Raw genomic sequence first — 27994 nt, 5'->3', positions numbered from 1 at the left:
ATAAATTGAACATAAATTGGCAGCTTTGCTTTTACATTCAACTATCTGGTTACCACAACAGATATGTACAATGTCTGCCCTCCTCTTTCTATCTCACGCTCCTCCTCCGCTTGGGCCAGTAACTCGCCCCTGACTCAGAAAGAGCACTCCACCCTTTTCCAGCAAAAATATGTAATCTCCATCTTGGAAGTTCTGATTCTCATTCCTGCTTCACGCTGCTCCAGTGCAAGGAGGTCATGACCTAATGAATCCAACAGAAGCACATCATCTACAGAAAGCAAAGATGAAATCCTGAGGCCACCTCTGTGAATCACCACCTTATAACATCGGAGGGGTTTGTGATTATAAGAGATGTGTTGTCTCTCAATATGCTCAAGGTAGGTTCTCCCAAGGCAAACCGGTCCTGGGCAAAAGACCAGACAAATTCTGACAACCCCTATGACAACAACACACACAAAAAACAAATCAAAGGTCCATTTCATTTCCATTTCCCTGACTCCTGGCATTTGGCCTGCATTCCTGTCATGGCTGGTGATGACCACAGCCTGTCATTAAGCAATTTGGTTTCTAGCAGGTTGGACCCCAGAAAACAGTTTTTCCCTCTGTTGTTACAAGCCGACCCTGCTGCTGTCTTGTTGTTATCTTGTTGCTGTTTTGTCGACTTGTATTGTTTGGTTATTCTTTGTGGTTTACATTGTCTTGTGCTGCCTTGTTTCGTGTTAACTTTTTGTTTTGTTTTAATCGTGCCGCAGGTGTGTGTGTGTGTGTGTGTGTGTGTGTGTGCGTGCACTCCTTTTTTTGTTTTGGTTTTTTGTATATTATTTACAGAGTTGTTACTTGTTCCTTATTGCTTCATTTATATGTTTATTTTGCTCTGTCTTGTGAATAATGAGCCTGTGTGCCTTTGTAACTGTTAAAACATTTGCACTGGCTAATGTAATATTTCCTGAAGTGTAACTCCACCCCTGGTGGTGTAATCAGTACCATTTAGTTAGAAAATATATGTGTCAGTGTAAAAAATAGCAAGAAAATAAAATACTATATTAAATTTACCAACTAAATTACTAGGAACTCTTTTTAGTTTAAACATCAGAATGATGGGTACGCTCAATTCATCATAAAAAAAACCAATTTCTTCAGTACCAGCCTAATAAATTTTAATGACTTTAAAGATATAATTTCTATATTGAAAATACAAATATGCAAAATTAAATGAATTGTGATCTAAATGCAGAAGTAAAAGGCTTAAACATTACCTAGATGTGAATATACAAATTGTGGGCGTCACATTTTCAGTTTATTTCCTGTCAAATTTCTACTTCTACGAAGCAAAGCAAAGATGTGGAGCCTTCAAAACCTGCTGTTTACCATCTGTAGTAAGTTGTTTTAATGACTAAATAAGTAAATAGATGAAGATTAAAGGTAAATCTAGATTAAACGTATAACTATTTATTTGCAGTGCCACACCTTTTGTTGATTTTGGTATTTTCATTAGTAATAGCAATGCTAGTATGAGTGCTGAAATGACAAAATAAATGAAATATTTTTTTATACTGTCTTTTCTTTACAGTTGCTCTGAGATGTGTGACCAGTGCAGAAGAGGTGATCCATGTGACTGGATATGTGGGGAGAGAGGTTAACGTTTCCTGCTCCTATGATAAAGGTTACGAGTCTTATGAGAAGTATCTGTGTAAGAACGATTGTGGCAGCGATGATGATGTTCTTATTAAAACATCTGAATCACGGAAAAACAAATACAGGATCAGTGATGAGAAAACAGCACGAATCGTCACAGCAACCATCTATGATCTTCGTTCTGTGGATGCTGGGAAATACTGGTGTGGCGTGAGCAGAACTGGAAAAGATATCTACACTGAAGTCGAGCTGAAATTAGTCCAAGGTAAATAAACCTTTCCCAATATTGAATTATATGTTGAATTGAGGTAAAATCATATGTATAAACCCGTTGTTATTGTATAGGTTACAATGTAACAACAGACAAAAACATAACTGATAAAACATTACTTAAATTAAATGCTATAAATATGACCTGCACCTCAGTTTTAGCCATTATAAATGTTTCAGTTTAGTTCAGGTTTTCTTAAGATCCATTACATATAATTTTGTTACAGCAAGCTAAATAAATAAAACGTCATATCTCTATTCTATGACTGTAGCGTGTCTTCTAATGCTGTTGATCTTTTTGACAGACAGCTGCTGTAACAGTGTGACAAAAATTGAAAGTTATGCAGGATATTCAGTGTCCTTCAGTTGTCCGTATCAGTCCCAGTACCAGAACAACCTGAAGTACATCTGCAGAGGAACACGGCCCTCCATGTGTCTGCAACAGGCGCTAATCACCTCTAAAAAAAAAAAATTGGACGATTCAGTATGTTAACACAATTCACAACAAAGATTAGCAGTTTGACCCAAAGTGATTCAGGGCGTTACCTTTGTGGTATCCAAAGAAACTCTGACCTGCATCTTTTCTATGCTTTTGAGCTGAAAGTTAAAGGTGAGCATTCATAGTAACGTCTCATTATATCAGCTGACAGAAAACACTGCTTTCTGTAAAATTAATACATTTGTCTTTTTGACAGACCGCTGCTGTGATACTGTGACCAATATTGAAAGTTATGAGGGATACTCTGAGTCCATCAATTGTCCTTATGAGAATCAGTACCAGAACAGCCTGAAGTACATCTGCAGAGGAAACCAGACCTCCACATGTCTGCAGCGGGCGCTAATAACCTCTAACAACACAGAAAATGGTCACTTCAGACTTAATGATGTAAAAATGTCAAGAATATTCACAGTGACAATTAGCAGCTTGACTCAAAGTGATTCAGGGCATTACCTTTGTGGTGTTCAAACAAACTCTGACCATGATGTTTTCTCTGCTGTTGAGCTAAGAGTCAAAGGTGAGAGGTCATAGTAATATCTCATTATACCAACCAGAGGAAAACAGCTTCTTCTAAAAGACTCTTTAAAAAAGTTGAATATTTTATGAGTCTTTAATAGTTTTTCTCTTTCATTCTGACAGTGTGGTGCTGTGTCACATCAACTGAAATAACAGGTACTGTGGGACAGCCACTAACTCTGCAGTGCCCTTATCCTTCACAACATCGGGATAACAGGAAGTTCCTCTGTAAGGGAGACTACCGCAACAGCTGCAGAGACATGGTGACGAGTAAAAGCAGATTCGCACTACAAGGCGGTATTTATTCCAACTCTTTCTCAGTGACGATCACAAAGTTAGAAGAAGAAGATGCTGGGACATACTGGTGTGGGTCAGACTCACAGTGGAGAGTTGGAAACTACACCAAGATTCAGCTGTCAGTCGGTGAGATGAACACATTTAAATTAAGGAAAAATGGACAGAGCTATGAGTTACTACTATTTAAGCATAACTACAGCTGGTGATTCAGTTATTTCTAGTGTGATAGAATTATAACAACTCTGCCTTCATAGTGTTTCACACAAAGCACATAATATATGCCAAACAGAACTAGAGGCCAGTTTTTTGTGGGTTTTTTTTTTTTTACATCTTCTTTACTGGCTGGTTTTTCTACATTAATTAAGTAATTAATTAATTAACAGTTTAATTTCAGTTGTGTGAATAATTTAAGATTCTTGGGGTATCAGTCAGGACCCTCTGCACTAGTCATTCTACTAAAATGTGATTCTTGTGTTAAAATAAAGTTTCTAAGAGAACTAAGAGGGGTTTTTTTTCCTCCAACAGTCTTTCTGCAGCATACCAGCACTGTACCTTCTACAGTAAAAACTCCTGGAAAAACTGTACCTTCTACAGTAAAAACTCCTGGAAAAACTGTACCTTCTACAGTAAAAACTCCTGGAAAAACTGTACCTTCTACAGTAAAAACTCCTGGAAAAACTGTACCTTCTACAGTAGAAAGTCTTGTAAAAACTTCTACAATGAAAACTCTTGGAAAAGCTCAAACACAAACTCCTGGTCAACCTGTTAAAGGTACAGTATATACAATATGTGTTTTTCATTTCATTAATGTTGTGAGGTCAAGTATGTTATCACTCCATAAGCTTTGGTTACTTTTATTTTTTCATGGCTACAGTTACAGTAAGTCCCTTGGGGGTGAATGTACGTCACACCAAAATGACCCTAAGTGCAAAAACAGCTATGGTTGTGTGCACCAGTAGTCAACAGCTGCAACTATTAATAAAATATAATCTAAACCCACAGTTCTGCTAAGTGTCTTTAAGAAAACCATAAAAAGGAAGTTTGTATTTTTACTGCATTCTGCTTTTCAGATTCAGCACTTTATGTTCCTTTCACCGTTCCCCTTGTGCTGCTGCTATTGATGGGCATCTTTGTGGTTGTAGTTTACAAGTGGAAACATTACAAAGTAAAAGGTATATTTTACATTCATACACATGCAGAAAGTCATCCACTCAAATGTGCATGCGAAAAGAGCATAACCGTGTTTTCTGCTGTGTGTTTTCAGAAGATGAAGCCCCTGTGGACAGAAATGCACCCAAGGCAGAAGATTTAGAGGAAGTGATTGGTGCAATGGAAAATGATGTAAGAAAACTAAAGTACAAATTGTGTCATATCTATAACATGTCTCACCATAAACTTACAGGATAAAACGAATTGATTCTTAGTTGTGTTTAATACAATACAGTGCAAAAGTCTCGAGTCATTTTGTTAAAAAGGCCCAGACTTGTAATTTTTTAAAATTGCCCTTAAGCCACAGTTCTCCGGGAATTCTGAAGGTCTTTCAGAGTTATTCATTGGGTGTGTTTTTTTTTCCATTCAGTTTCAGTCCGGTCCTTGTGTCTGACGTATTCTAACTCAAGATGTTTGGTTCTGAAGCAAAGTATTGAACAGAGGCATTGATAACTGTCAGTCCATTTTGTTTATGGGTTTTCTCTCTAACCTCATTATTCTTGAGAGCATTATATCTCAGAGATCCCTGGAGGAAATTACCTACAGAATCTTAGCTAAATGCTCCCAAAACCGTTCAACAACCACCAAACACAGTCAAGACAGCAAAAGATGTAAACACAAAGCACGGATTGTTCAACATACACAGATATGCTGTTAAGTGCTGAAAGCAGACATCTCAAAGATTCCGAAACTGTAACTGCCCAACCAAAATTCACTGAAGCAGCAGCAAAAGACCAAAACTACACTTCACATTTGGAAAAACATTGTAATGAATTCCCTGTAACTTTTGGTATGTTTCTTCAACCACGATAGAATCGCACTTGCTGCAGAGCTCTCTGTGTAGTTCGAGAACAGTTTCCCATCAAAAGTCTCTATTTTGTGCCTTTTCCCTTGCTTATTACACACCAATCTACTGTTATGTACAATGTTGTCGGTTGCGGATTTTTAATTATTTTAATTAAATGACCTCTGACAAAGCCTTATTTCTGCTATTCAATGCTGAAGAAATTAAAACTTTCACAGATTAGGCCAAATTCTGCCAAACTACAAAACCTTCAGCTATGTCCCTAATAAAACCTCTGTAACTCTGATATTGCTGAGGTGAAGCAGAGCAATCTTTGCCCAGGTAATGTCCATATATTGATTTGTGGGTTCCTTCAGTTTTTAATCTACTGCAGCATATTTTTAGCGGGTTATATGCTATAGAAGACCAGGCCAGGAAAAACTTCTGTATAGTTTTTACCTTTCTTTTGATACCAAGATTGTTTACAGAGTTTGTATTTGCAGAGAAATGGTCAATTCACCATTGGAATGTGATTTTTAAACAGGAACCTCAGAAACATCCCTGGGGCTTAACAGACTAACTCAAGAATAAAAAACTCTAATTATGTGAATAGTCAACCAAAATAATGGAAAAACCTTTAAAATTAAAGACAAATTAAAATCAGTGAGCACTGACATATCATATGCCATAAAACTTTTCTAACCATTTCTCAATACCGTAAATCAAGAACAAGTGAAACCACTTTTAGTCAGTCATTTAAACTTATTTAAATCAGTGACTGCAACACTGGGTAGTGACTGAAAGAATGACATCACAAGTAAATGTGGTGGAAAATGAAGTCTTGCAGCCTTCTCCTTTAGAGGTATGTGCGGAGTTCAGTAATTCGAGTTGGGCTCGGAGCAATCCTGCTACACCTCAACAATGAAAAATGTCTGGCACCATGCAACTTATTTGCACTAATTTCAATTCAGTTTATTATAAAACAAAATCACAAAAGTAGTCACACCTCAAGGCACTTGAGTAAATGTAAGTTGAGATTTATAAGCTTGCCTGTGTGTGTGTAATCATGAGCGTATAGCCATTGTTATACTCATTGGTGGAAACTTGCATTAAAAAGGCAACTTTAGTTTGAATGCAGGAAAATACTTTTTAAAATCTTTGCTTCATAATAGATTCCAAAATACATAACTAACATTGCGTGTGTTAATTGGTGTCTGAATAGATTTATGGAAACCAAGAAGTTGTGATGTACTCGAAGAAGCAGACCTCCAAACAACAGAGTGCCTGTGCCCAATATGAAGATGAAGAACAAGACTATGAAAACTTCACAATATCTGAAGACATCTACTGTAATGAAAATTTCCACAAAGCCAATAGAAAATAAACAGTCTAAGGAGTTTGGAAAGAAACATGTCTGGACTTTAGAGAATTCCACCAATTGCTCTTAGAACTGAAGACGCTTCTCGGATGAGAGATAAAACATGTTCAAGAAACTTCCAGATGCTTTTCTTTCCAGCTCCTTAGACTGCGAAGACCTGGATGAACCTTCACAGACATAAAATAAACAGAGTGTTAATTTGAGGTCAAACCGTTGGTCTTACCTGTATAGAGATTAATCTACTTGATTGATCATTAACAGTTACACAACAAATCTTAACATACAGTGATCCAGCCGTCTTATTTTCTCAGTGAAACTTTGTTGTGTTTTCTGTTTTATTATCACTTCTTACTCTTTTGCTATTAGCTTTAACTTTTATTGCTTAGTGTTAACAGCAATCTGCAGTCTTTTCATGAAATTGAACTCAAATGCAAACGACTAACACAAGTGCAAAGTAAATAAATAAGCAAAGCAAAATGAATTCCAATGTTGGACCATTTAGTAAAAAGTTTTATAGAACAGTCATTTTTAAATCTTTTGTTTATTTTTGCCCTATTTTAATGTAAATTGCCACATTGTAAGAGTCCTTCAGTTCCAGATATTTGGGCAGAAATCGAGCAGTGAAATGTTATGTTTACTAATTGCAATTTTCATGTAATTTTTCTTTCTGTTTGTTGCAACTGAAAATTACCAGGTGCAGTGCTTTTATTTTATTAACATGGTAATGCTGTATTTAGCTTAAATTTATAATAACATTATTATATTTTTATTATTATTGTACATTTATTATTACTTCATATCATTAGTTGACATAAATTAGCCTTTTGCCTTAGTAAACAAGAGCATAGCACTATATTCCCGAGATATGTAAAGTAAAAATAAAATACACTGAAAGAAAAGGAACAGAAAAATCCACAAAACTCTTGACCTGATCAGTTACTCAAACTAATCCAACCTTTTCAGATTTGTAGAGAATTTGTTGCTGCTTGACTAACATCATGAACTTTATTTTTTTCCACCTCCTCTGAAGAAAATTAAATATTTTTTTTCAAAAGTTACACTTTCAGTGTCACTTGTTAATGTGTCACTGTGAGCACTCTGCTGGTGCTGTTTTATCACTTCAAATACCCTCTTCTCTTGGATATTAGCATATATCACTGGTGAGACTGCTTAAATCTATTTGTGAGTGAAGAAGTAATCTCTGAATTTGTGGAAATGTTGACACAAGTTGTTGTAGCATTCAGTCCTTCACTCTGACAAGTTATCAGCCAACATTAACGAGTTTGCTCAGCATACTACATCCCAAAACTGCAAGGTTGCAGCTCACAGTCACACCTACCTGCTAATCACAGAGTAAAAAATTTTAATTTTACTCACCAGACCTTGAGTACAGACGTCTTGTACTAGTTGTGCTACATAGCAAAATGTGCTGAAGAGGTCTGTTTTGAAAGAAACAGCTGATGAATTGTAAAAAAAAAAGTCTGAAAAAATATGTAGAAAAGTTACCAAAAGTTACTTTCTGTGTGGAGTTTGAATGCTGTTTCCAACCTTGTATGGGTTCTCTCTGGATTCTTCCCACAGTTCAAAGACATGCTATGGTTTACCCTGCCTTTTGGCCTATGACATCTAGGATACATTCCAGACCCTGAACTGGATAAGAAAATGGATGGATGGATTTTTTCCCCCTAGTTATTTAAAGACTATGGCACTACATGGTGAGGAGCTAATGAGCTTTAAACTATATAAACTGGCAAACTCTGATAACATTATTGGAAATTTTTATGAAAAATAAATAAACAATAACAATAATGAACCTGATCCTGGCTAGACATAGTTCAGCTCACTTCAACACACAGCTTGAGCTCTTGAACTAGTCTCTAGGAGAGGGCCTGGATTCTGTACAAATCTGGAGTTGCCCTTTGTGAGAGGCGGCAGGCAACAGCTGACAGTTCAGAATACCCAGACCTCTTGAATTTATTTCGTGTGGGGACTCTATCATCTTACAAGGAGACTTTAACTCTCGCATGAACAATTAAGAAAACCTGGAGGGGCATGAAAGAGACAGACTCCCTGATCTAAACCTGAGCAGTGTGCTGTTATTGGACTTCTGTGCAATAAATAAAAGTTAGCTGAAACCATATTTTTCCTATAACTAATTTCATGCTGAAAACATAAGAGTGTCCACAAGTGCATGTGGAACGAGTAAAACCTAGGCTGCAAGTCGACCTGAATTTACAAAACTTTGGAATACAAGGTATGTTTTTTGTTTTTTCACAGAGAGTTTTACAGATAAGAAGCTTGCCTTAAAAAATAAATGCACTGAAAAGGAGACAAATGGAAGTGAGTAGAGGCAAGAGAGAACGCGTGAATGACAATGAGACAGGTGTAATGGTCACTTTTAAGACTGTTTTCTGAATATTAACAAACCAGGAAATTAATGAACTGAGAACACAGCACAATAATCTTCAAACACAAATGTTTCTCAGATATACAAAATTAATTTCATGCAATGTAGCTGTTTCACTTTTTTTAACAGTGATGTTTATGTAAAACGTTTGAATACTTCCTCTACCATAAGAGGATATATGTCAGCTGTTTCAAAAATGACTGCTACTTACTTTTAGGGAAAGCCCAAGTAAGAATGCTCTACCTCCTCTGTGTTAAAGGTCGAATTCCACCCCTCCTTTCAAACTCCTGTGGCAAGAAGGGACTCCTATTGTGTGCATAATATTGTGTGCAACGCAAAGATGTGGAGCCTTCAAAACCTGCTTTTCATCCTCTGCAGTAAGTCCTTTAAATGAGTAAATATATAAAGATTAACAACAGATGTAGTTTGAATGGTACATTTTACTTTTTTAGTATTGAGGAGCTGTATGACACACCCGGTATTGTTCTTGGTAATGTCTTTATACAACAATATCATTGCTATCACGACAGCTGACATGACAAAATTTAAATTATTTTGTTGTTTTCACATTATCTTTCTAGTTTCTCTGAGATGTGCGACCAGTGCAGTAGGGGTGCTCAATGTCACTGGATATCTGAGAAGAGAGGTTAACATTTCCTGCTCTTATGATCCGGGTTATGAATCATATGAGAAGTACCTCTGTAAGAACAGTTGTGGCAGGGGTGATGTTCTTATTACAACAACAAACCCAGTGAAATATAAATACATGATACATGATGACAAAATAGCACGAATCTTCACAACGACCATCTCTGATCTTCGTTCCATGGATGCCGGGAAATACTGGTGTGGAGTGAAAAGATTTTTGAAAGATGTCTACACTGAAGTCGAGCTGAAACTAGTAAAAGGTAAACAAAAACTTGGTCAAATTCTGTTGCACACTGAAAGCGAGTTACAGGGATTCAGGAGTTACAGTTAAAGATAAGGAATTCATAGATAGTTTCTGTTTGTTCAGCATTATCTGTTTCTCTGCTGTAAAATTTAAACCACTATATGAGCATCAAATGATGGAAAGCAGTCACAAGTTTAGAAATGTAAACTTCCTCATTGAGTTGAATATAAAATCCTTAAGTTTTATATACAGCTGTTTGTGTAACATGTCTTCTGATGCTTTTACCCCTGTTGACAGACCGCTGCTGTGATACTGTGACCAAAATTCTGAATTATCAGGGATATTCAGAATCCATTAGTTGTCCGTATGAGCGTCAGTACCAGAACAGCCTGAAGTACATCTGCAGAGGAAACCGGCCCTCCACATGTCTTCAGCAGGCACTACTCACCTCTGACAACAAGGAAAATGGACGATTCAGACTTGATGATGATAAAATGTTAAAAAAATTTACAGTGAACATCACCAGTTTGAGCCAAGAGGATTCAGGGTATTACCTTTGTGGTGTCCAAAGAAACTCTGACTTGGATGTTTTCTCTGCAGTTCTATTGGAAGTTGAAGGTGAGCAGTCAAAGCTACTGTGTATTTAATTACATCCGTTGAATATTTGATAATTCTGAAATAATCTTTTTCTTTCATTTATACAGAGTTCTGCTGTGTCAAATCAACTAAACTAAATGGTACTGTGGGGCAGCCACTAACTTTGCAGTGTCCTTATTCTCCACAACACCGGGATAACAGGAAGTTCCTCTGTAAGGGAGACCAGCACAACAGCTGCATGGACATGACCAATCAAAGCAGGTTCACTGTCCATGATAATGTTTCTTCCAGCTCTTTCTTGGTGATGATTGTAGAGCTGGAAGCAGCTGACGCTGGGACATACTGGTGTGGGTCAGATTCACAGTGGAAAATTGGAAACTACACCAAGATGGAGCTGTCGGGTGAGTTGGACACTTTTATACGGGATAATGTAATGAATAGATTTGTATGCTATGTTCTTACTTGAGAGCAGTTCAGTTGTCGAACCACAAACTTACAGCTGCTGGTAAATCACTCTGAAATAATAATTGTTGGAACAGGTATTCACTGCCACTTGTGAATTAAATTCTTTGCATGTAAATTCAAAATCAGTGCTAAGAACTCAGCAACCACGCATGCAAGAAGTCATCTGTTTTCAGATTCACGCAGTTGCAGGTAACTCTGCTTTTGAAGCTGAATTCTGGCTTCTCCAATCAGCTAGCTTTATATAGTTTGAAGAGTGGAGGCCAAAGTATGAGGGATCCTAGTGTGAATGGTCACTTTCAAAGTAGTGATGCCACAGACTCTGTGATGTACTGATTAAGGTTACTGTTCTAAACCCTATGGCAGCAACATAAGCGCTGTTTTAAACCATATTTGTTTACAATTACAGAAAATTAGTTTTGCTGAATTAACTATTAACACTTATATTGTTTGCTCTTTAGCAGTCAATTCCTATTCCATATGTTCAAAATTGTAAGTCATTTTTGCTAGTCGTTCATGTCTTTATACAATGAAAAGGCCATCAGTGCACTTTTTTGCCTTTTAATAGCCTTATTTCTTCGTCATTTATAAACTCTCATAACATCTTGAGTACAGGCAACAGCTACATTACATTTTTTGGGCAGAAAAGCATCTTTAAACTCCATAAACACTCTGAATGTCACACTCGGCGTAGAATTTATTTTTGGACAATTTTTTGTTTCAATATCTGACGATTGATGTAATGAGGAGTAAAACTGTGGAATTTTAAATATATATATATATATATATATATATATATATATATATATATATACATTGAAAAACATAAAATTGGGTGGTTGTCACATTTACAAAAGTCTACCTTGTAATAATTTCATGTTTCTGTGGTGAACGTAATTAAATCATGTAGAATCTGTTTGAAATTCAACAACTTTGTTCTTGTTGAGATGACATGATAGGATCTAGTAAGAGTGGTTAGTTGCCTGGACTCACGAAATTCACAAGATCACACAAGATTTCAAACTGCAAGAAAATCACTGGAGTTATGAAAGACAGAAAACTACACACACACCACGTGTCTGCTATCGCTATTTATTATGGTTTAACCTGTCAAGGACAATAATGTACAGAAAATTCTGCATCAAGCCTTGTAATTCATAGCTTTCCTACTTTTGTTAAGCCTCAAATGACAGCTTGTGGCATGATGATTAGTGCTGTTGCCTCAAGCAAGAAGGTTCTGGGTTCAAATCCACAATCTTGCTAGTGTGCAGTTGGTTCCCTCTGGGTATTCTGGTTTCCTCCCACAGTTAAAAGTCATGCAGTTATTAGAGATAGATTAATCGGTGATTCTAAATAATCCATAAGCGTGAATGTGAGTGCAAATGATTGTTTGTCTCCATGTGATAGACTAGCATGCTCTCCAGAGTGTACCCTGCTTCTTACCCTATGACTTCCGGGTTATGGCCCAGCCCCCCTGCAATCCAGATAAAGGAAGATAGAAGTTGTTGTAAACCCATTAAATTTTTATGTTAACCAGACTCTAGACTTTGTTGAACATTATGTAATATGAAGACAACATGTAGTATTTAAGTGACCAAGTGAAAATTAATGAATGGGGTGAAAGTTATTGAATAGTGTTGGAATAAAGTGACAAAATTGTGAAAGATTAAAAAATTCCAAGAGCTCAACTTACTTCATCTAAACATGTGTCAGTCATGTTTTATCAACACAATATGCACAGGTTTATTGAATATGAATAAGTTGTGTTAAAAACTGTGTCAACTTTGAGGGTCATATCACTGTGTACTGTACACTTCCTGTACACTTCTCTTTGCTACAGTATCAGGAAAACAATTGTGAAGGACTTTTTGGCACCATGAAATCTAGAACAAAACCTTTGATCTCAGCATCTAGGAGTATAGCAAGGAACCAAAGACGGTATTTCTGGTTGCGTTGCAACAGTAGTGCTGATCTAGACAGTGGTTGTGCCTTTTTCCTATATTTTAATTTTTAGTTCGATTCAGTTGACTGGAACAACAGTTTGGGATTCTTGTAGGATTCAAAATATCCCTTCAGTCGTGCCATGTTGGCATCAACATCATAGGCTGAAACATAGAACAGAGCAATCCCACAGATGTGTGAGTTGCCGTGGTCATGTTTTGTCATTGTTGAAATAAAGTTGCTTTCTCCTACAGTTTTTCTGCAGCACACTCTGGGAACTCTGGAAACAAATAACCCAGGTAAAGCTAAAGATACAGTATATGTGTCTGTTAGTTAGCTGCTAAATGCTATGACAACAGTAATAGCAAAATAAGTACATTTCCACAATATAATTAGGGTTAACATGTGGTTTTGAGTGCATGCTGGGCCTAATTCAAGCTAATGTGAAAAAAAAAATTCTAATTCAAATTAAAAATCAAATGGATGTGTGCATCAATGCAACAGTTAAGTTAAAATACACATAACTTTTAATAAAAAGATAACGAAACCATTATGTAAACTAAGCCCACAGTTCTGCTGTTATGCCTGTGAAAATTGAATGCTTTGGAAAATGCTTGCTTTAAAAATGCTTTTACAGTGTTCTGTTTTATTTTTTTTCCAGCACTCTATGTGGTTTACATTGTAACCCCTGTGCTCCTACTGATGTGTGTCCTGTTTATTCTTTATAAGTACAGACGTTCCACAGTTAAAGGTATCATTTACATTCATATACACAGAGAGATCCTTACATTCAAATATGGAAAAGCACGCAAAAAAGTGTAACCAAATCTAATGCTCTGTTTTTAGGTGATGAAGCCACAAGCAGAAATACCCAAAATAAGCTATAGAGCTCAGAGGAAGTGATGCGGGCAGCAGAAAGTGGAGTAAGAGAAGTTTAAAGCCTTAATAGAGTTTTGTTTCTTTAATACACTTAATTATAAATATAGGGCATAAAATTAATGACTGATTTTTATTTTTAGTTGCATTTAATATGTAAAATGTATTTGTAATGTAGCACAACTGGAATTTCATGAAGTCTCCCATTTGGAGTCATTGCCCATACATTTTTATTTTTGATGCTGAGAAAATAGCAAAGTGATGTATGAATGTTGATGAAGTCCACACTATAGCATGGGTTCAGTCTCGTTCTGTGACAGTGGGCAAACAGCTGAAAGTCACAAAGGTCAATATAATTGCAATTGGAAACTTGAATTATGTATTCAAGAAAATAACTTATGTACAAGAGAAGTGCTTCCCTGGCCTTGTTTAAGTTCTATGTGGGTTTCTGACATTAATTGTTGATGAATGAGTATATCATAGTGCAGTCTTTTATTGTGACACATAGGGGAGGCTATCGGCCAGCAGCCTGCACTTACACTAGAGAACCATGGATACATAATTTATGTGCTGCTGTTTTGATAATTTCAGTCTTTGTGTTTTAGATTCTGTATTTAAAGAAGTATCAACTGTTTGTACTTTCTTCAGTTTTCTTTAAATATATTACAAGTCTGGAGAGACATACGTGTATCTTCCCTCAGTAGTGGAGGTATACACTTGTATGCAATGACATACAATGACAAACATTCTACACTGGCTGTAGTGCTACAATAGAACATTCAAAAATGTTTCCATGAAATCCCAAGTGTCTGTAATACATGTCACTCATAGTTCTGTTTATTGTGTTGTTGTTGTTTTTAATGGAACTCAAGAAGCTGAGATGACTGGTAGCCACTATGAGGATATCGGTGGAGATGAAGTATCTATCAAAACTTTACCAGAAAAAAAAAAATCTACCGTGATACAAAATTTCAGCAGAAGACTGTTTTGTTTTTTGCTTGATTTTCATAACAAAATCTGCTGTTTTTATAAAATTGTAGAAAAACCAGAATATAAATTATCAACATGAGTGTAAAGAGAATTAATAAGCAAAGCAAAAAAAAGTGCATGGAATTAATTTTAAGTTTAACAGTAGAATTATTTTTGTTTAGCTTAGTATTATATTTTACTGATGCATTCAAAGAAAAAAGAAAGAAAATAAAACACATGTCCACAAAACTGTTTAACTGGTCAGTTTTTCAAAGCACCTCCAGCCCGTTGCAGATGGACATCCTTCAGAGGAGCCAGGAAATTAAACTTCCTTCCTTAGCTTTCAATGTCACTGCTATTGTGTAGCAGTGAATACAGTTATTGTGGTGGAGTATTTAAATAAGTGTATTGGAAAAGAATCCTGTTACTCATGAACTGTTATCAGATTCTCTTCATGTGTGTTAATTTTAAAAGCTAACTTTATAAAATTAATATTAATAACTCCCATTTTAGAGATAGAACATAAATTGCTATTTAGAGAGTAAGTTGTTTAAAATAGTAGGTTTGATTTTCCTGACTAACTATCATGGACTTTCCAGATGACAGAAATATGTGTGTGTGTGTGTGTGTGTGTGTGTGTGTGTGTGTGTGTGTGTGTGTGTGTGTGTGTGTGTGTGTGTGTGTGTGTGTGTGTGTGTGTGTGTGTGTGTGTGTGTGCAGTCTCCTGGAGAAGCGGGGTAAAGGTAGCTGAGGTAGTGTGTCAGAGAGGAGGATGCTGGGAAAAAAACTCCTCAGCTTCGGGGACAGTCCATCTCACCGTCTCACCTCATGCATTAATTTTATTCACTGTGTCACTTTCTGCCTATTTGCACTGTGATAGCTTAGTTGGTGTAAAGTGAATCCTGTGACTTTATTTTTAATTGCACTGACTATATAAAAGGCACACCAATTTCCTTTTGGATTAAAAAAGTTCTAATCAAATATTTGATTTACTCTGCTTCTTAAGTGTGTGAATTCAATAGTTTTACAATACATTTGATAAGGATTATGAGAAGTACCTTGAGAGAAATACCTGTGTAAGAATCACTGTGGCAGTGATTATGATTTTATTATAACAGCAAATCTAGTGAAAAACAAATATGCAATTCACATAACGTAACAGTGTCTTCAAAACTCCCACCCCTGATCTTCATTCTACCGATGCTTAGAAATACTGGTGTGGGGTGACCAGAGCTTTGAAAACTATCTACACTGAAATAAAGCTGAAATTGGTACCAGGTAAATAAAAGCAAACTAAAATTCAATTGTACATTGAAAGTGAGTAAAATGAGAAAATACATATGTTGGTTCAGTTGGCTGGAGTGTGATCAGAAGAAAATGACATATTCATTGTTTAACACTAAGAACAGAACAGAATAGGGGCTAAAATGTACTAGAGAAGCGAAATCAGTTGTTGGTCTCTGTTGACCTTCTTGCATAAGGTTATTTGTGTTGTTGCTTATGTTACACACACTGTTCTATGTGATGTCTTCAAATGTCCACTGTGTTTATGAATTAGGAAGAAACAGAACTTGATGCATTAAACTACAATTATCATCATATTCATGTTATTCTTTGAATACACAGATACGCATGTCTTTGAATAACAAAACAGCTTGTAAATGGGGGAAATTCTTTGCACATTTGGGTAATGTGCAAAGATCATTGGGATTATTAATGGGAATCATGAGAGTTGCATCACGACAAAGAATGTCTCTCTGTAAACATGTTTACTAACTGAATAGGAGAGCGACCATGCTGCTGTTGACCTGTGACATTACTCTGAACAGAATGCAAGATTTCATGTTTATACAGTAAAGTTAATAACTTCATTAAAACTGTGAAATTATTTTTCAGTTTCGCAAGAAAACCGATGTGTGAGACAGAGTGAGAGGTGTGTGAATCTCTGACTCTGGGTGTGATGGCAGCCCTAACTTCAAACAACACACATGTTAGACAGATGGAGACCCTCAGTTTCAAGAAGTGTGAACCTAAATTTCTATGTGAGGCTGTATCTTGTATGTGCTTATATTTCCCTATTTAGTTATGGTTATTGTTAAATAGTGTATAATTTGATAGTTTCTTATTTGTAATGCCTCGTGTTTAGTTTACTTCCCCTCCTGATTCACCGTCTAAAATTACTGTTATCTTCTTGTGTCCACTTTCCCTAGTGACCTTGACCTGCTTGTCCTTTGTCTTTGTTTTCCCAGTGTTATTAATGTCCTCTCTGTGTTTCCAGCCAGTTTTAGATCCTGTTTACTCTTCTGTTTATGGATTTTTTTACCACCCAAAATGAAGGCTCATTTGCATTAGATTTCCATGTGTCTGTATTTGGGTTCTAAACTCTGCAGTGTACATTAGCATTTTATGTAATCAATATCACTCTAGAAACAGAACTGACTGATTCCAGAGACATATGAGTTTGACCATTTAAAGAGTAGCAGTGGGTTTAGCATGTGATAGCTGTTGGTTTGTCGCAAACTGCCTCAGGCTGAAGGTGTTTAAGTATTCCATAGATTTAGTCACATAGGCAAGAGGCAATTTTCCACAGCCTTTAACTCTAAACCATAATGGTATCCAAATAGAAGAAATGTGGGATGAATTACAAAAAAAGGACAACTGTTACTGTATGAGAAAAATGATATAGGCAAAATGACAAATCACTCAAAAACATCCTCTGAAAAATAATAGGGTTTGTCATATAAACAACATAACATCTCAACAAACAGAACAGCAAGTCAACACAAAGCAAAGGGACCCTGGGGTGTAGAGCCTTACGCATATGTATATGTGGAAGACAAAGTGCCAGAGAGAAAAAAAAGAGGAAAAAAGAGAAAAGAAGACAAAAAGAAAACAGAGGGGGAAAAAAAGCTGAAAAAAGATTGACAGAGTAAGAAAGAGCGAGAGCCCTCCTGAACCCTCACTTATGTTGACTGAGGTTCCTTGTACCTTTCCTCCTCCATGAAGTACAACCCATGAATCACATAACTTTCTGGGCATTCTACACAGACCTTATCATCCACCTTAGTTACAGTCATCTTTGACAGGTTTATGACTAAGGTTATGCCAGCCTTACATACGTGTGTAGGATGTAATTAATTCTACTTGACAAGTTTTTATTAAAAATGGCTTACAACGCCAAAATAAACCATAAATCTAACTAGTTAGGCATTTTTACAACTTTGAACATTTTGTGGTGTCAATTTTATTATTATAAATTATGGCTCTTTTGAGACATAATTTATAACAGTGCCAGTGCTATTAACAGTGACATTTATTGCGTGTCTTGTGCATTTGTCCTGTCTTCCTCCTCTCACCCCAACCAGTCGCAGTAGGTGGCTGCCTGAATCTGGTTCTACAGAAGGTTTGTTCCTGTTAAAAGGAAGGTTTTCCTTCCTACTATCTGCAAGTGCTTACTCATAGTCTCAGTCTGTCTGCTCTTCCTGGACTACAGCTTGACATTCAACACCATAATGCAGGGGTGTCAAACTCAAATACACAGTGGGCCAAAATTCAAAACTGGAACAAAGTCGCGGGCTAACATTAATATTTATTGAAATATATTTATTCCTCCAGATATAAGAATGAATCTTTTCTTATGAACTCAAACACGTTTTGCTGAAAAACTGAATATGGAACAAGCAAAGCTTAATACTAAACAATATATATATTAGCTGTATAATACCAGTAGGCCAGCTCTAATAGTAATTTGGTATGGCTTCGCGGGCCAAATGTAATTAGGCTGCGGGCCAAATTTGGCCCACGGGCCAGAGTTTGACACCTATGCCATAATGCCAAACTGGACCACCCTCAGATTCTCCCTGTGAAATTCTCCTGGATCAAAGACTTGCTCACCAACTGGCATCAATCAGTCCGATTCAGTGTGCTCTCCTACTCCCTGTGTGTTTGGCACGCAGGGGCCACAACTGAGAACAGGAAGGCACCAGGGGTGGCTGCCCTCTGCCACCCCTGGAGGCCATCACCAACTCCTCCTGTCTCAGGAAAACCAGGACCATCACAGGTGACCCCTTGCAACCTGCATACCACCTGTTTGACCCCCTGCCCTCTGGTTGGAGCTTCAGGTAAATCAGGTCCTACACCTCCAGCTTCTTTGTGCAGCACGCATATGTCAACCAGCATGCAGCCTGTTTCAGTTGCTCCTGCTTTTTTCTTCATACTTTAACTTTTATTAATTTTTGTCTCTGTCTTTTACTTAGCAATAGAGTGGTAGTTTGTTTTAATAGCTTTCTCTTTAAAAAGGGATTCCTGCTGTCTACTATTTATTTTTTATTCCGGCAGGTGTGGAACACACACACAATTTCATTGTACATGTACAATGACAATACAGGGCTATTCTATTCTATTCTATTCTATTCTATTCTATTCTATTCTATGCTATTATGGAAAGCTTGTGAAAACTTCTTTAACCACTAGATGGCATATGTCAGCTATTTCAGAAACCCAACTAAGAATGCTCCATCTGTGTTGATGGTCCAGCCCTACCCCTCCCTTCACATTACTATGGCATTAAATAACGCCTATTGTTCCCATCATTTTTTTTAAACCTGAGAAAATTTCCTGTCAAGCCTCTATTTGGACAAACTAAAGCAAAGATGAGGAGACTTCAAAACCTGCTGTTCACCTTTTGCAGTAAGTTGTTTAAACTGGTAAATAACTAAAATATAAAGATCAAAGGCTGATGTAGACCAAGTAGTACATCTATCTCTTCTAGTAATTTAGAAGAACAGTAGGCCAAATGCTTTTTCAGTCTTGGTAATTTCGTTATACAGCATTAACATTGTTAGTATGAAATCTCGCATGATGACCACAAAGAAAATACACACACAAAAACGTTTCACATTCTTTTTCCAGTCGCTCTGAGGTGTGCGACCAGTGCAGAAGAGGTGATCCATGTAACTGGAAATGTGGGGAGTGCGGTTAACGTTTCCTGTTCCTATGATAAGGGTTACGAGTCTTATGAGAAGTACCTGTGTAAGAATGACTGTGGTGACAGTGATGTTCTTATTACAACATCGGAATCAAGGAAAAATAAATACAGGATCCATGATGACAAAATAGCACGAATCTTCACAACAACCATCTCTGATCTTCATTCTGCGGATGCTGGAAAATACTGGTGTGGAGTGACCAGAACTGGAAAAGATATTTACACTGAAGTCGAGCTGAAATTAGTAAAAGGTAAACAAAGACTTCTTTTGCACACTGAAAGTGAGTTACAGTTAAAGATAAGGAATTCATAGATAGTATCTGTTTGTTCAGCATTATCTGTTTCTCTGCTGTAAAATTTAAACTACTATATGAGCATCAAATGATGGAAAGCAGTCACAAGTTTAGAAATATAAACTTGAGTTCAATATGAAATCCTTAAGTTATATATACAGCTGTTTAATGGGTGTAACATGTCTTCTGATGCTTTTACCCCTGTTGACAGACCGCTGCTGTGATACTGTGACCAAAATTCTGAATTATCTGGGATATTCAGAATCCATTAGTTGTCCGTATGAGCGTCAGTACCAGAACAGCCTGAAGTACATCTGCAGAGGAAACCGGCCCTCCACATGTCTTCAGCAGGCACTAATCACCTCTGACAACAAGGAAAATGGACGATTCAGACTTGATGATGATAAAATGTTAAAAAAATTTACAGTGAACATCACCAGTTTGAGCCAAGAGGATTCAGGGTATTACCTTTGTGGTGTCCAAAGAAACTTTGACTTGGATGTTTTCTCTGCAGTTCTGTTGGAAGTTGAGGGTGAGCAGTCAAAGCTACAGTGTATTTAATTACATCAGTTGAATATCTGATAATTCTGAAATAACCTTTTTCTTTCATTCATACAGAGTTCTGCTGTGTCAAATCAACTAAAATAAATGGTACTGTGGGGCAGCCACTAAGTTTGCAGTGCATTTATCCTTCACAACACCGGGATAACAGGAAGTTCCTCTGTAAAGGAGACCAGCACAACAGCTGCACAGATATGCTAAAGAATCAAAGCAGATTCACACTACAAGATGTTTCTTCCAGCACTTTCATTGTGATAATCTCAAAGGTGGAAGCAGCTGATGCTGGGACATACTGGTGTGGGTCAGATTCACAGTGGAGAGTTGGAAACTACACCAAGATTCAGTTGTCAGGTATGTTATACACTTTTGTACACACTATGATAATACAATAAATGTGTTTGTAGGATATGTGTTTGTTTGTGCTCCATTATGGAAACAGAGAGTAGGTGATCATTCATTTGTCTGAGGTTTGATCTAATAAAAACGGTTAGTCCAGTGCTCCCCACCCAAAAAATAAAATAAATAAATAAACAAAACAAAAAAAACCAACAACAACTGACCCTTACTTACTACCGCTGGTAAATCACTACCAAAACTTTTTGCTGCCTCTTACTCAACATTATATATATATATATATATATATATATATATATATATATATATATATATATATATATATATATATATATATATATACACATATTCTGGTCTCCAAAGAAGTGGGCTACTGGAACAAGAAGGCATCAGTGGGCAAGAGACGAAAACAGGGCGTTGTTGGAATGCTACTACGCAAGTAACCCCGGCGGAAGGGGCTACACGAATAGGATGAGGGACCTATGGATTCTTCGATACCCAACATCCACAATGATGGCGAAACAACTAGTAGCTCAGTGTTCCAACATTCGAAAGAAGGGACTGCTCTCACAGCTAGAGATTGACGAGGTACAACACAAATGCTACGGCAAGGAGGAGTCAGGACGCCAGGTCAGGGGGGAGATATCATCACCCCTACCCAAGATTGGGTACATAGCCCCAAGTGCGATAGGAGAAGGATCGTTGAGTGCGAGAGGAACTGACCTGAAAAATAGGATCATGGCCAAGCTTGAAACCTGGATCCCCCGTAGCCGGTTACCAAGATTACGTGAAGTACCCTCAGAAGGTCTGCTAGATGATGTTAATGCAGCACTACGGGCAATACCTACAACCACGATTACCGACACTAACAAGCTGATCTACAATACGGCAGCAGTGATCAGTGAGATGCTTGGCTACAAGTTGAACAGCCACAAGGGGCAGTACCCTCCATGGAGAAGGAGGCTAGAGGGCAAGATCAAAGTAGCACGGAGGGAGGTTAGCCAACTAACGGAGTTGCAGAAAGGTGCGACAAAGAAGGTGCATAAGAAATACAGCTGTCCATACCTGAGGCCTTGGAAACTGCCAAGAAAAGACTCACAGCCTTGGCCAGCCGCTTGAGGAGGTACACCAGAGAGATAGAAGGCAGGAGAATAAACCAGCTGTTCTCCACAGAACCAGCAAAGGTGTACTCTCAGTGGCAAGGGGGCAAGTGAGCAAATTTAGCAGGGGAATAAATAATTGTTTCCTACTTTGTTAGAGTGTCAGTTTAGGACATTTGGATTGAAAAATAGAGCAGTGAAAAGTAAAAGGGCCATAATACACAGAAATGTGTAATGTGTAAACAGCCCAGCACTCGCCTTTGGCGGATATCCTTCAGAGAAGCCAAGAAAATCTATTTCCTTCCCTTACCTGCCGTATTGCTGGATAGTCTGTCACAGTGAGCCCCCTGCTGGTGATGTATTAGTGTAACATTGATTATAAGAGTAGGACTAGAAGGTTATCCACATTGTGGTTATTTCCTAACAAACTGTCAGTCACAGGTTGTTAATAAATGAGTGCTCAGAGTCTTTGTTTGCATAAGTAGTTCCTTTGTGTATCTGGTTTAAAAACACCTACATGGCAAAAAACCCTGTGTGATTGGACTTTTTATAGTTTTGTACTACTCTCGCTAAAAAAAATCATGGTAATGACACCATTCACCTGTATGTAGCTGTGTTTTTAAGCAGTTATGCTGAACTGTTAATCAACTAATTAGTGCAGAGGTTGTTCTGTACAATAAGTTTCTTTGACAAAATGCTTTCATTGTATGGGCTTGGTTGGCTCAATAATTGATAGTTTCTGTTTAATGATGAGTAAAGAAAGGTAGCATCAAAAGTAATGAAAAATAGAGTATTTACAGCAACAGGATTTGCAAGGTTTTGGGTTATTTATTTATTTACTTTAAACTGTGAGCGAAAAATGTTGCAGACTTCTTTTGCAGTCATTGCTTTTATCCTCACAAGGGCATGTATCTAGTAAGGGTCCCCAGGCTAGATCCCCACATGCTACCTAAGCTTACCTCGGAATACGAAACAATTGAATCCATATCCCAAAAAGTGGATTCTGTTCATTTGGACATTGCAGAGGATCAAATAATTATTTTCCCCAGTCTATATTTCATATGTTATAAGTAGATTTGACCTGCTACATACTAAAGATAATAATGAAATTCTTTCTACATAATGAGACAGGAAGGAAAGAGTGAGCGGCACGTGATACATTTTTAGTTTATCATCTCCTGCCATTCAATTCAATTCAATTCAATTCAATTCAATTCAATTCAATTTCTTTATTGTCCCACAAGGGGAAATTAGTTTAGCAGCAGGAGGATAAAAATAAACAGAACAATACTATAAAATAATAATAACAATAATAATGATAGAAAGTTCAAGGACAATTATTTGCCATTAAGGAGACAAGACGCAGTAGGGATAAAAAGAGACCTGGAGTCTTTTAGTCCTCCTCGGAGGTACTCTAAAACCATTGTATTATAACGTTGCTAAGAGCACTTATAGTTATTTTCTCTTGCAGTCTTTCCACAGAGCACTCTGGGGAAAACAAGCACAGGTAAATAACTTAAATATATATTATATATGTATGACTGTTAACGTATACTTCTGTGTTATGAGAACAATAGTTTTTGTTTGTTTGTTTTTCAGCACTCTATGTGATACCCCCTGTACTGCTTTTGATATGTATCCTCGTTCTTGTTTATAAGTACAGACGTTCCAGGATTGAAGGTATCTTTTATATTCATATGCACAGAGAGACCCTTACACTCAAATGTGCATGCAAATACAGCATAACCATATTTAATGCTGTGTGTTTTCAGAAGCTGTTCTCTCCCTGCGGAGAAATGCATCTAGGAAAAAGAGTTCAAAGAAGGTGATTGGTGCAGCACAAAGTGAAGTAAGAAAACTAAAGTGTAAAGTCTTCATGTGACCATTGAATTGTAGTGTCCACTGGGTGGCATATTTTTCCACACAAGACAACAATTGTGACTATCATAGTCAGTATAATAAGCCCTATTAAAAACTGACCTTTTTCATTCAGCCATAGAACTGCTGCTATGCAAGGATGTGGTTAAAACTCTGGGTTATGTTCCAGTTTACAAACAGTTCAAAAACTTCAGCAAATCTGTTTAGACTTGAGAAAAATACTTTTAGATGTAGAAAGTTATTACAGGATTTCAAAATGTCAAGAACTGGAGTGAGATCAGTAAATTCAATGAAAGTGACACGTTTTGGAACAAGCCTGGGAGAGGTAGGAAAGAAACAATCTCAAGGACAGACGTGTACATAGGGCTGGGTATCGTCACTGATTTCTAGAATCGATTTGATTCCAATTCATAAGATCCTTATTTGATTTGATCCACGATTCGATTTGATCCACGATTTGATTTGATCCACGATTCGATTTGATCCACTATTCAATTCGATGGGAAATTTTGCCTCAGTCAGAAATATTATAATTCTGATCACTTATCAGTACATATCCATATTTTTATATCTATAAAAATAAAATTGACACTTGTGAAACTTTATCAAAGGTGTAAGCATCACAGCAGATGCCATATGTGTCAAAGTAACTGAGGATAAAACACAGAAAACCTTGAAGGAGATTTTCCTGGCCTGGCTTTTTATAGCAGATAACCTTAAAAATATTCTGCAGTAGAACAAAAACTGAAGAAAACCATGACTCAACATATGAACATTACCTGATGGTGCTGAAGTGAAGCAGAGCAAAGTTACAGAGGCTCTATTAGAGACACAGCTAAGTATTTTTCAATTTTGCATAATTTGATAAAGTTTACATTTCTTCAGTATTGACCACCAGAAGTGAGGCTTTTTTGTCAGAAGTAATTTAGAAAAATAAATAAATAAAAAAACAGCAGCCGACAGCACTGTACACAACGGTGGGTAATAAGCAAGCAAATAATGCAAAAAGCAGATATTTGAGATGGGAAACTGTTCTTGAAATATACTGAGAGAGAGAGAGAGAGAGAGCTGTGCTTGAAGTGTGATTTTATCGTGGTGGAGACAAAGTAAGAGGGAATTCATGACGTTCATGTGAAGCGAAAATCTGAAGCCAGTTTGCATCTTGTTTTGCTCCTGGTTCCGTCAATTTTGGTTGGAGAGAGACAAAAACCTGCAGTTTCAGAATGTAGCACAAAAAAAGACATAAACACAAAGCGCAGACCCGACGCATCGGAATCAGTGAGCTGTCGGCTTTCAGCAGCATGTACGTGCCATCGGGTGAGAAAGCCGACATCTCACTGATTCTGATGCGTCGGCGGGTCCTTAACGTCTTTGTGCAGAATCTGTGTACCTGCTCTCATTTACTGTTTTAGCTGTTTGGTGGTTGTCGAAATTTTTCTGAGGTTCAACCTGAGATTCTGGCGTTTCGGGCAAAATAAATTTATACTTAAAAATTGATTCAGGATTTTAATGAATCAATATCGCCTTATTCAAGCTAGAATCGACTTTAATTGGAAAAATTATAATCAAAACCCACCCCTACGTCTACACTACAACTTGACTCACTGTTAAGGTGTACAACCATAAGGAAATACTTCTACTGGCTTTAGTGTAATTGTAGAACATTTCTAAATGTGTCCACAACTCAATTCTCTGCAACACGTGTCATTCATTTGTTCTGTTTAATGTGTCTTGATTCTTTTTTAGATTTATAAAAATCAAGGTGTGGTGACCTCCAATGACCAAAGCACCAGTAACGTCTATGAAGAAGTAGATGTAGAAGTACACTACGAAAACTTGACCGCAAGTGAATAAATCTACTGCAATGAAAATTTCCATAAACCCAACAGAAGATACAGTTCAGTCCATAAATATTTGGACAGATACAACTATTTTCTCATTTTGGTTCTTTAAATGAAACAACTCAGATGCAGCTGAAGGGACTCAAAAGTAATTGGACAAATTAAATAGGTGAAAATAAAATGTTAATTTCTAATACATGATTGAAACCCTTTGCTGGCAATTACAGCCCCAAGTCTTGAACTCATGGACATCACCAGGTGCTGGGTTTCCTTCTTTTAGTCTTTAACAAATAAAATGCACGCCCACTTGGGTTAAGATCAGGTCACCCACTTGGCCATTCAAAAATATTCCACATCTTTGGTTTAATAAACTCCTGGGTTGCTTTGTCTGTATGTTTTGGGTCATTGTCCATTTGTACAAGTCCATCTGCCCAATCAATTTGACTGCATTTGGCCTGATTTGAGCAGACAGTATGTCTGAACACCTCAGAATTCATTTGGCTGCTTCTGTCCTGTGTCACATCATTAATAAACACTAGTGTCCCAGTGCCACTGGCAGTCATGCACGCCCAAGCACACTGCCTCTGCCGTGTTTTACAGAAGATGTGGAATGCTTTGGATCATAAGCCATTCCACGCCAGCGTAGACTTGGATATCGATACACCTACATCCTGGAGAGTGCTGTCACTTGGTTGGCTGTTGTAAACGGGTTTCTCTTCACCATGAAATGATTCTGCGATCATCTACCAAAGTTGTCTTCCATGGACATCCAGGTCTTCTTGCGTTGCTGAGTTTACCAGCGCTTGCTTTCTTTCTTTCTTTCTTTCTTTCTTTCTTTCTTTCTTTCTTTCTTTCTTTCTTTCTCAGGATGTACCAAACTGTAGATATTATCATTTCAAACATTGAAGCAATTTCTCAGATGGGTTTTTCTGTTTTCTCAGCTTAAGGATGGCTTTTTTCACCTGCATGGAGAACTCCTTTGGATGCATGTTGTTTGTTCACAGCAAAATATTCCAAATGCAAGCATGACGCATCAAATCAACTCCAGGCCCTTTATCTGCTTAATTAAGAATGACATAATACAGGAAGTGCCCACACGTGCCCATGAAACAGCCTTTGAGTTGTCCAGTTACTTCTGGTCCCTTTATAAAGCGGTTGGCACATGTTAAGAAGCTGAAACTCCAAAACTCTTTATTCAATTTGACTGTGGATACCCTCAAATGAAAGCTGAGAGTCTACGCATTATGTCCATGTCCACTGTATAACTATAATTAGAATATGTTCTGGCAAAGAGGTATAAAAACAATTATAAACTGGAAGTAGCGCTCGCATCTGTAGTAGCTTTGATTTTAATTGCTTAGTGTTCATAAAAATATCTGCTGTTTTTTTAATGTGAAAATCTAATAATGCAAAATCTCACATGATTTTTAAGTGAACAAATACAAAAGTGGAACACAATCAAATTTGTTTGCATACAGTAATAAAACATTACCTTTTATTCTATTTTATATATTAGTTTTTGGTTTGCTTTATTGTTTTGAACTATTTAAAGAAGTCACCACTTTGTTAGAGTGTCAGTTTTAGACATTTGGAGTCAAAAATACAGCAGTGAAAAGTAAAACACACACACACACACACACACACACACATATATATATATATATATATATATATATATATATATATATATATATATATATATATATATATATACGTGTGTGTATATATGTATATAGCATTTTTCAAATCTACTAAATGCATTTTATATGTTTAATAAAAATTGCAGTATATTATATAAAATTGCCTCATGATTTCTCAGGATAACAATCTGAGAAAATGTATTATCTGTGTTTGTTATTAATTAAAAATGTACAAAAACAAATAGCTTACTGTAAAGAACTGTGTAACATTAAAAACACCTTCATCGTTATTATCTTGGGTGTCTGTAGTACTCAACCACCTCAAAATCTGTTCCCCTGATGATGACAAGGAAGGAAGCAGGAACCTGGTGGTTTTTAAAAAGGGCCAGAGCTGCCTTTGCCTATATCTAATGAGAATTATCATTGTTACGGCCTTTGCAGGTTATCCTGTGAAACAACAACAACACAATAACAACAAACCTCTCTGCTAGAAGCTAGTTAGGAATTAAATCTTTTGCTAGCGAACTGCCATTTATGCATAACCTCATTTTAACAGAAGCAGAAAAAACTGCTGATAAGTCATCAAATACACTCATGGCTAAACACAG

The 27994-nt window shown here is 37.0% G+C and overlaps 1 pseudogene across 1 annotated transcript; it reads left to right on the top strand.

Annotated features, from left to right (window-relative positions):
* The first annotated feature begins 128 nt into the window (after positions 1-128).
* Positions 129-26139, top strand: LOC309708481 (polymeric immunoglobulin receptor-like; annotated as a pseudogene). Its single transcript, XR_014280885.1, has 10 exons — positions 129-377; positions 1330-1376; positions 1571-1900; positions 2211-2515; positions 2601-2921; positions 3044-3343; positions 10592-10885; positions 23499-23534; positions 23800-23876; positions 25652-26139. The product of XR_014280885.1 is annotated as a polymeric immunoglobulin receptor-like (transcript).
* Positions 26140-27994: the final 1855 nt, after the last annotated feature.

This window comes from Aulonocara stuartgranti (genome assembly GCF_965226115.1).
Source record: "Aulonocara stuartgranti genome assembly, chromosome: 6".
Classification (NCBI taxonomy): domain Eukaryota; kingdom Metazoa; phylum Chordata; class Actinopteri; order Cichliformes; family Cichlidae; genus Aulonocara; species Aulonocara stuartgranti.
This window is presented reverse-complemented; position numbering and strand designations above follow the sequence as displayed.